Source organism: Cupressus sempervirens, chromosome 5 (genome assembly GCF_028749045.1).
Source record: "Cupressus sempervirens isolate cs-2001-9-10 chromosome 5, ASM2874904v1, whole genome shotgun sequence".
In the NCBI taxonomy this organism is placed as follows: Eukaryota; Viridiplantae; Streptophyta; class Pinopsida; order Cupressales; family Cupressaceae; genus Cupressus; species Cupressus sempervirens.
In genome coordinates this window covers 766,576,965-766,588,123 of record NC_143122.1, presented here as the reverse complement: position 1 = coordinate 766,588,123, position 11,159 = coordinate 766,576,965, and the positions used below count along the sequence as shown (strand labels likewise).

At 33.9% G+C, this 11,159-nt stretch overlaps 1 pseudogene across 1 annotated transcript; it reads left to right on the top strand.

Annotated features, from left to right (window-relative positions):
* Positions 1 to 2,211: 2,211 nt before the first annotated feature.
* Positions 2,212 to 5,209, top strand: LOC149558155 (G-type lectin S-receptor-like serine/threonine-protein kinase At2g19130 pseudogene; annotated as a pseudogene). The gene has a single exon (XR_016364993.1). The product of XR_016364993.1 is annotated as a G-type lectin S-receptor-like serine/threonine-protein kinase At2g19130 pseudogene (transcript).
* The last annotated feature ends 5,950 nt before the right edge of the window (positions 5,210 to 11,159 follow it).

The window sequence follows — 11,159 nt, the reverse complement described above, 5'->3', positions numbered from 1 at the left end:
TAATTTTAAAATGATATAAACTTTTATTTTAATTAAAATTTATGTATAGCTCATTTAATATATATCATGTTAAAAAATATATTATAACTATTTAATATGATAGAACAATAAATTCTAAAATTTCAACATAATAATATAATTTGAATTAATTAATAAATGTATTAATTAAATAATAATAATACTTTGATTTCAATAAGATTATTATTATTATATTAAAAATATTATAAATATGAAAATATTATTAATTATGTTGATCTAAAATATTTATAACAAATTTACTTTTTAAAATATATTTTTGCTTTAAAATAATTTTACTACTATATTAGATACTCATTTTTAACATTCTATAATATTTATATTTAAATTTTATTTATCATTTTATCATACTACTTAATTCATTTAAATTTATGTACATACTAATTTTAAATTCTTTAACATTTTAATTTTAATTTTATATTAATATTTATTTAACTTATATATATATATATATATATATATATATATAAAGTTACATTGTTACATCACCTTTTTAAAAAATTTACACATGCCTTGATAACCATCATTTAAAAATGGCAAATTTTTTACTATCAAACATTTATAATTTTTTATTATTATTAAAATCTATATTGTTATTAAAATTTCTATCATTTAACTAAACATATATTTTTAAAATTTAATTTGATATGTATATCAAATTAAATTGTTTTAGTAAATAATACATATATTATAATAATAATATATGAAAAGTATCTAATAACTAAAATTATTTTATACTATAATATAATTATCCTTACAATAAAAATATAAGAAATGAAATATATAAGGAAATTATGAAACTTAACAATAAAAAAGATTGATAAGTAGGAGATGATTTCCACAGCTAGTCAAATTGTGATGTGAATATCAGAATTTAACTGTGTGATTTTGAGTCAAACTCGATGACTCATGTTTCATGAGTAGTGATTCAACATGAATCCATCTCTCATGAGAATAAATGGAACACTTAGCACTCATTGAATCTAGGTGATGCTCACAGGGGTGAAGCACCGGGACATCCTGGGAGGTCACCCATCCCAGTACTACTCTAGCCTGAGCGCGCTTAACTACAAAGTTTCCTCCACAGTTCAACCCAAAGCTTGCAACCCCATTTGCAAAACCTTCACCAAGTGTTGTGCCTTATGAACCATTCATTAGAAAGCCCCTTAAGCTCATCAATTGATAAGTAGGAGATGATTTCCACAGCTAGTCAAATTGTGATGTGAATATCAGAATTTAACTGTGTGATTTTGAGTCAAACTCGATGACTCATGTTTCATGAGTAGTGATTCAACATGAATGGTTCATAAGGCACAACACTTGGTGAAGGTTTTGTAAATGGGGTTGCAAGCTTTGGGTTTAACTGTGGAGGAAACTTCGTAGTTAAGCGCGCTCAAGCTAGAGTAGTACTGGGATGGGTGACCTCCCGGGAAGTCCCGGTGCTTCACCCCTGTGAGCATCACCTAGATCCAATGAGTGCTAAGTGTTCCATTTATTCCCATGAGAGATGGATTCATGTTGAATCACTACTCATGAAACATGAGTCATCGAGTTTGATTCAAAATCACACAGTTAAATCCTAATATTCACATCACAATTTGACTAGCTGTGGAAATCATCTCCTACTTATCAATTGATGAGCTTAAGGGGCTTTCTAATGAATGGTTCATAAGGCACAACACTTGGTGAAGGTTTTGCAAATGGGGTTGCAAGCTTTGGGTTTAACTGTGGAGGAAACTTCGTAGTTAAGCGCGCTCAGGCTAGAGTAGTACTGGGATGGGTGACCTCCCGGGAAATTCCGGTGCTTCACCCTTGTGAGCATCACCTAGATCCAATGAGTGCTAAGTGTTCGATTTATTCTCATGAGAGATGGATTCAGGTTGAATCACTACTCATGAAACATGAGTCATCGAGTTTGACTCAAAATCACATTAAACCCTGATATTCACATCACAATAAAAAAATTACTACGAAATATTAACAATGTTTATTATTATTGAAATTTTCTAAACGATTTTGATTGTCGCCCAGATGGCTCATGTACGCTTAAAGTGAGTTGGAAATAATATAATTAATTATTAAACGTGTCAGAGATTTTTAATTTATCACGAACTTCCTGTCCGTACATCACCATGGGCCACGGCATGGATATGACAGGCATCCTGCCATGTCGAACCGTGGGGCTGGATAGCCTTACAAGTTCAATGAAAGAACGACCAAGTGTTGCCTTCGTATGCGTGACGGAATTCGTGTAAGGGGCACTCGTGCCTGATCATATCACATGACCGCATTCGTCCCAAACACGGTGCGTTCTGAAACCGTTATAATTCCTGACCTTCAGGAGTTTGTAGAGCTGATTCTACTACATATACTGATCAACTCATAAAATATGAAATAAACAATAGGGAAATGGCCGGAAATAGCGGCTTTTCTGCAGCATCTATGATGTTCTCTGTTACTGCATTAACAGTAATTTTCAACTCTGGCGGCTTATCTACTGATGTGGGAGATTCTCTTTCCTTGGGCGCCTCTCTTTTTGCAAATCAGACAATAACTTCAAAGAATGAAACGTTTAAATTGGGGTTTTTCAGCCCCAGTGGAAGCAATAACTGGTATGTTGGCATCTGGTATGCCAACGACATACCAGAGCAAATCATCGTTTGGGTGGCCAATAGGGAGACCCCTGCGAAGAACAATCCTGGCGTTCTGAAGCTCTCTCAAGGAGGTAATCTGGGACTCTTCAACGCAGAGGGCACATCTCTTTGGTCTCTTCATATTTCCTCCAAAGCCTCGCGGGCTGTGCTCTTAGATTCTGGCAATTTTGTACTGCTAAGCAATGACAGTCAATCTGAGCCTGTTTGGCAGAGTTTCGACTATCCTGTAGATACCTGGTTGCCCGGCATGTTGCTTGGAGGACAGAAAAAGCTAATCAGTTGGAAAAGCTCAATGGATCCCGCTCGTGGGCTTTTCTCCATTTGGTTGGATCTATCTGGACCCATCAGACAAGCGATTCTAATATGGAATAATTCTGTTCACTATTGGGAGAGTGGTCCATGGGACGGCAAAATTTTCACTGGAATTCCCGAAATGTTAGAAGGGTTGCGCTACAATATCACCGTTAAGAATGATAGTTCAGATCTGTATGTGAGTTATAATTTCCCGAATGCGGTCTTTCGTTTTCTCCGAGTCAGGCTCGGACAAATACAAGTCTATGCTGTGCTTGACGACGGTAAATGGAGCAATACGGCCGCTCGTCCCAAAGATCAATGTGCCGTATATGGTTTCTGTGGCGCGTATGGAAGCTGCAACCCCAACAACATTCAGTTCTGCACCTGCGTGGAGGGTTTCCACCCCGCAGATGAGCAAGCCTGGAATTCGAATAACTGGTGGGCGAGTGGCTGTGTTCGGGAAAGGCCATTAAACTGCGATACCAGAAATGGCAGCACTGACGTATTTATCGAGACTGGTGTGTCGTTGCCTGATGATTCAGGTTCTTCATACCCTGCACTAACAGAGGAAGATTGCAAGAAAGCCTGCCTACGCAACTGCTCGTGCACTGCTTTTGCTTTCATGTCACCTTCGGCACCTTGCAAAATCTGGTCCGGAGATTTGCTAGACTTGAAGAGTTCTTCATCAAACAATAAATCGACAGTCTCCATTCGAGTAGCTGCCCCTTCGTTTCCTAATTCTCATAAATCGTCTTCCTCCATACTGAGAACCATCATTATTATTGTGAGCGTTCTCACCCTTGCCTTGGGTATGATTTCATTTCTATTGTGGCAAAGGTATAGGCTGCGACCAGAGAAGGAGACTTTTGAAGATTCCTCGGAGTCTTTTCTTAGAATGTATAGTTACATGGAGTTGAAGATTGCCACAAGGAATTTCAGGTCTAAGTTGGGGAGTGGAGGATTCGGGTCAGTATTCAAAGGATCTCTAACAGACGGTACGCTCGTGGCCGTAAAGAGACTGGATTCCGGTTCAAGACAACACGAGAAGCAATTCCGAGCGGAGATTAGTTCTCTTGGCAACATACAGCATGCGAATTTGATCAGACTGAGAGGGTTTTGTGCACAAGGGTCCAGACGCTTACTGGTTTATGAGTACATGCGCAATGGCTCTCTGAATTCCGTTTTGTTCACTAGTAACTCCAAGAGTAAACGGAAGGTACTCGATTGGAGGACCCGGTTCCAGATCGCTTTAGGAACTGCACGAGGTTTAGTTTACCTACACGAAGAGTGCAGAGATCGCATCATCCATGCCGATGTAAAGCCCGAGAACATTCTTTTGGACAGTGATTTTTCACCCAAGTTAGCAGATTTTGGGTTGTCAAAGCTTTTGGGTAGAGATTTCAGCAAAGTACTGACCACAACCAGAGGAACGAGAGGATATTTAGCTCCAGAGTGGATCTCCGGTCTTCCCATCACTGCTAAAGTTGACGTTTACAGTTTTGGTATTACGCTCTTGGAAATTATGTCCGGCCGAAGGAGTGTAGATTTGACTGTGCAAGATTCGAGTCAGTATTACTTTCCTGCGTGGGCTGCAACTCAAATTTGTCAGGGGAAGATTATTAATATCGTAGATGAAGCTATATCAGCAGAGGCAAATATTGAAGAGGTGAGAAGAGCGGGTATTGTAGGGTTGTTATGCATAGAAAGGGAAGAAGAGAAGAGGCCGAGCATGGAACAAGTGGTGCGTATGCTGGAGGGGAAGATGGAGCCTCCAACTCTGCACATGCCCAGATCAGAATTAGTGGACAAGCAACAAGCAGATGGAAGCACCACAAGCTAAGTACGACAAGCTAAGTCCGGATAGAGTCTTAATCTATACATATTATAAAGTTCAAATGGTTTAAATTTCCGGTTTGATTCTTAGTTAAATGTGTTAAATAATTAAAGCTGACATATTTTTTTAAAGCAATAGTTTTCATCAGTGTGTGATGTTTGAGGATGGCTGGTAAGGTCTACACTCATAGACAAACAGGAAGTGGACACAAGCCACAAACTTGTTATTAGAACATGGTCAATAGAGAGTGCAATTTAGATAGAAGAGAGGATGTGCATACGGCTAGTTGTGTGTGTATGAATGTCTTTTTGTATGTGTGGCTGTATGTATATCTGTTTGTATGCCTGTATTTGCACTTACAAATTTCTAAAGAATTATATTTTAGTTAGAAGTTTTCAGTTTTTTTTTTTCAATAAGTTAATGTTTGATTTACGTGCAATTTTAAATTTTTTTGTCATTTAAATGTTAGCATGTAAATCAATTTAGTATTTTCGTATTGATTTTTCTATTAATGAAAATGTTAAGCCTTATATAGGACTCTTACCCTGGGGTCCCATGGGGGGTGCTTGGGCTCTATATTTAAGGAGCTGGAGGTCCCATGATAATATTTTGGTGGGGAGGGCAAAAGCTTAATTTGGAATCTTTTCCTATTAACTAGGAGCCCCTACTTTTTAGTTGAGCGGATGCAAAGGGGGGGGGGGGGGGGGGGAGGGGGGGGTGCAGGCTGGAAATAGTCCCTATTGTTTAGAGAAGAATTCTACTACTTGGCAAGAACCTACCCTTCATTTTCCCTCCAAATTGAAATCACCTTGCCAAAAATTCTAAAAACAAAAATTTATATTTTTAATATTTCCTGCAATTTAGGTGCTATTTTTTTAAAGCATATTTATGTGTAATGCCCATGGGACCGCTCCCCTTTAAATGTTCCTAAAAAAGCTCAACGGAACCCGCTCTATTTTTAAGCAAGCGGGTGCCCATGGGACCCCAGCCTTATGGTAACTTCTATAATGATTGTCATAAACAACAAAATTCATGTCACTTGAGTGAATGAACCTTTCTTCTAATGGTTTTTAGATTTCTTCTTAACAACTAGACTCTTGGGGTAACTTCTATAATGATTGTCATGAACAACAAAATTCATGTCACTTGAGTGAATGAACCTTTCTTCTGATGGTTTTTAGATTTCTTCTTAACAACTAGATACTAGTTTAGATATTTCTAAATTTTTGAGTGATCGGATGAATGAAAAGGATTAAAAGACATAATGAATGGTTAAGGGTCTAATGAGACAATATCAAGGCATATGGCTATGCGAAAGGTTTATAGTATTAAATGTATGATTGAGATGCAAAGATACTTTAACTTTTGCACCTTTCAATACTATGTAACTTTGAATTGTGATGATTATCATTCTATGAACTTCTTAAAATAAAGGAAAAGCCTTATTATGGAAATACACACTAGTCAACTTATAACTAAGATGGAAAATATCCCATGTTCATAAGTATAGCCATCATTAGAATTTTTTATTCGTGAAAAATATATTAAGTTATTTTACACATGATCTACTAGAAATTAATATCTTGGAAAAATACCAACTACACAACTCCATTGATATATAAAAGATAATAAAGAATTTAGTCCACAAAATCTTCATTACTATATCTGAAAATTCATATTACGGTACCAAAAGTAACTCATAAATTATTATCTCTCTCTCTCACACACACACACACACACACACACACATATAGGTGTGTGTGTGTGTGTGTGTGTGTGTCTATATATATATATATATATATATATATATATATATATATAGAGAGAGAGAGAGAGAGAGAGAGAGAGAGAGAGAGAGAGAGAGAGAGAGAGAGAGAGAGTGTGTGTCTATATATATATATATATATATATATATAGAGAGAGAGAGAGAGAGAGAGAGAGAGAGAGAGAGAGAGAGAGAGAGACTTGATTGTAGCTTGTATGCAAGCATTATTGCTAATTTTAGGACACATTAGTCAATTACAATATATTATCTAACAATTTTTTTTGACATTGATATCGTTATCATGTTTCTTCAATTTACTTTCCTATCGTTCAGTGTTGATCTTTCCATTTATAGAGTTTGAGACTTCATTTTTTCTTCTCATACTCATCATTTTCCATTCTTGACCTCATAATACCCCACAATTCAATGCATAGGAATCCTAAAATTATTGTTTGTAGATTACCACTTCAATATGCATGCTTATCTTATATTAGTCAACTTATGATTCTATATTCCTTCTATTATTATCATTATAATAAAAAATAAAGAAGATAACTATCATTTATAATATAGTTAAAGTAGAAGAGAAATATCTAAATTTTAATCACATCTTATAACTATAATCCATTTAGTCAAATAAATATTACTTCTAAAAATAATTAAAGAATTATCTACTCAAGAATACTCCTAAATATGGATCAGAAACTCACATTTCAATTTAATCAATAGAAACAATTTTTCATATTTAGGATTGAATAAGTTAGGTAAGTATTAGTAAAATTGGAAACCAAAATAATTATGTATATGTTATATAAATATTATTTCAAAATGTTCCTCACTATCTTACATTTCTAAACTCTTGTTTCAATAATAATTAAAATATTAAAAAAATAATCACTATTTTTTGTTCTTGTTTTGCATGATAATTATATGACACCTATAAAAATATTATATACATATCATTTTCAAAAGAGAAAAAAATGTAAAAATGAAACCTTAAATAGTTAGCTATATATTTTTTATAAATAGAATGTTCATGGATAATAGTTTATACAAAAACTCTCCATTACTACATAACTTATAAATAACATCAATCAAATGAACTTTTTCATTGAAATATAGATTCCCTTTGTATGAATATATCAAAACACATTTATTTTAACTTAATCAAATCAATAATAGATAACTCAATACTGTAACATATTTAATTCACCTATATAAAATTAAATTATCAATAAACCATGTGAGAAATATGCTAAATATGCATAAATATAGAATAAAATATATTATGAACTTTGATCATACTTTCCACAAGAAAATATTTGTAGTAAAAATTCCTTGTTCCACGTATGATTTATAATGATCACTATTGTCCCAACATTCTCACTAACTAGTTTGTCATGCCAAAGAATTAGGGTAAAAATACACCAATAATTTTTTTTCAAAACATAATTACAACTAAGTATAATAAATGCTAAAATCAAATACATTGTGGAAAGATGACGACATAGTAAAGTTGAGTTCAAGTCTCAAGGTTGGACAATTAGTTTAATAGAGTTCTATCTAGGGTTTTTAGTTCATGATCAAAACATTGAATCAAGTAAAGGTAAATAGGTGCAAGTAACGTACACATAAAAGAGTTAATTATTTTTTCTAGCTATACAGACACAATTGAATTCCAATTACATTGCATGAAGATGCAGAGTTGGTATTGAAACATACTACACTAGTTCAAAACCATAAGTTATAGTGCTACAGGAATACTTAGCACAGGTTGATTAAGTTCAATTGATTAAACCATTGGTTCATGAATATAAAGGTGTGGCATCGAGTCAAAGAGGTATTTAGGGGTTTCAAGTCCTTAAATTAAATTCAAGTTAGTTAGGTACATAATTTAGTGAAGTTAGGTTTGCAAGTTTCACCCTTTGACATAAGGATGGAAACAGACCACAATAATGACACATTCGAGTATTAACCCTAATTAATGGATTCATCAAAATTCATTAACTATATTTAATTACACATCATTTTATTTGATCAATAACATGGACTACATTAGGTTTGATTCAATACCAAACACTTGTTACATTATACTGGCTCAATCCCCTAGTGAGACTAAATCTATACCTAATTTATCAATTTAATAATAATTGGCTCCAATTATTAAAATAACCTATTAGAACTAAATTTAAAACTTTAATTTCTTATCATTAAACCAACTATGAAATCTAATTCATTTTCTGACATAACCCAAATCATCCTTTCAAGTTATCTAGACAACCCTTCTTATAACACATACACTTAGAAATTAACATTAAGGCTAATCCAAAACCTCTTAAAATAATGTTAAAATATTGAGGAAATTGACAAAAATAAGTCCATAATAAAATGATATAAGTTTTGAAAAGTCCTAATACTATTAACATTAAAATAAGAACACCAATTGACAAAGTATTTTCTAACACCATCATACTCCTATCTCTAAACTAATAACTATTACCTAATATTAAATTACTCATTAACAAATGACAATTTTAAAGCTCTAAATAAAAATAAATGCATAGATCCTTAATACTAGTCACATTACTCATTAATATTTGATTTAAAAAATAAAAAAATTAACATTAATACTAACTTAGACTATTCCTAAATACTATTGGTTACTAACTAACTTAAAGTTACTAACATAACAACAATCACTAGCACTATACTAAGTTACTTCTAAATTCTAAATACAAATCATATTCCACATCTAATACTAATAATAATTAGTAAAACACTATACAATAATCAATAACTAATAATACTAACCTAAATACCCCTAAAACTTTATTAAGATACCCCTATAAGTACCTCAATAACCAAGGCCACTTGGCCACTTGCCAAGTTCCATTTCTCCAAACTTGGACACTCCCGAAGGCTATATCCATGCTAACCAAGGGGATAACATGCCCCTAAAACTTGGAAATCATTCTAAGTCAATAAAGGTAGGTTGGCCTTGCTTAAAGGATGATGGGAAGTGGGGGAAAAGGTAAGGGTTTAAGATTAGTATAATAAAAAAATAAAAAAATTTCACTTTTTCATGTATATTTTAAATTCAACATGGGGTTGAGGGAAATAAGCGATATGGAGGGGTGTGGGACCCACTCATCCCCTTTTAAATTTTTTAATTTTAATATATTTGGCTATAGTCGCCATAAAGGCATTTTTTTAATATTGACTTAAATAGAGCTATATGTCAAGTGGGTTTATTAAAACTTATATTGATATTTGTTTCCTATTAAAACGCTACAATGGGTCCAGGTAAGGAAGGTGAGTCTACGGTTTGTAGATTTTTTTGGTTGATAGATAATACTAACATTGCACCATATCAGGATTGTTGCACACTAACAGGATCCAGTGAGTTGCACTCTTTTAGAAGCTCTGATGCAGGTTCATGGAGTATCCACACACGAAAAATGGCATGCTATTGTCCATCATGTGCAGAGGAAAATTGGGATGACTGTGAGTCGACTGAATGGGTGGACAAATGGGATATACGGGTTTTGGACCCAACTGACACCTATTGTCCCCCACAAGCACTGGAAATGGTACAGATGGAATCGTCTATTGACTTTGACCGCTTGTCTGATCTAGTGCAACCTGGTAATATATATATATTTATATATCTTTGTAATTTCAATATGTAACTTTATAACTTTTACGCAAGTATTTTTTGAATTAATGACCGCATTATGTACATTTGTCACTACAGGCCATGTTTTTGCTGTTATTGCACCTAAAGATAATGAAGAAGGGACAGATTATTATTTGTGTCGTTGTGTTCAAGCCAAACAAAAATTGGATCACTCGGTTATAGATGGTGAAGGTTTAGAGTACCATGTCGATGCGGTGGTTGTATCCGACACATGGCTTAGACAATATTTTATGAAGAACCCTAACTTGTGGTTATTCGAGGATTGGCAAACAGAGAAGAAGATTCTTCATTATTCAAATCTTGTTGTCGCATCAAATGTCCACTTGATAAAATATGGTGGAAAACCACATAATAAGAATCTTTGGAGAGTTCACGAGTCAGACCACGAGGCAATACTTGAGACATTAAAATGTCGAGCAGATCTAGTTGGCTCATTAGATTGAATACAGAGAGAGGGAGAGAGAGAAAGAGTGATCAACTGGATCCAAATACATTGTTGCAACCTCTTCCCCAAGACTATCCACATGACTAAGGTGGACCGTATTGTTATGATGTGTAAGTGATGAGATTTAGTTTAAATCATAGATTTTATGTTTTGATTTGTTTAAAATCTAGATTTTATGTTTTGATGTCTCCAATTTTTTTAAAGCTAGAACAATATTTTTCATATTTTCTTATTGTGACAATATTTTTCTTTCATTGCATGTTCTCTTGGATGACAGGAGGGAGAGAAGAAAAATAAGTAGATTTCCAAACAGCCAGCCACCCTTCTTCATGTAATTTATTCATTTAAGGTAAAAATCCCATTTCCTTTGTTTGGCTTTGGTATTTGGTTATTTAAAGTCATTATTCTAGTTGGACCTTCGTATGTTTGAATTT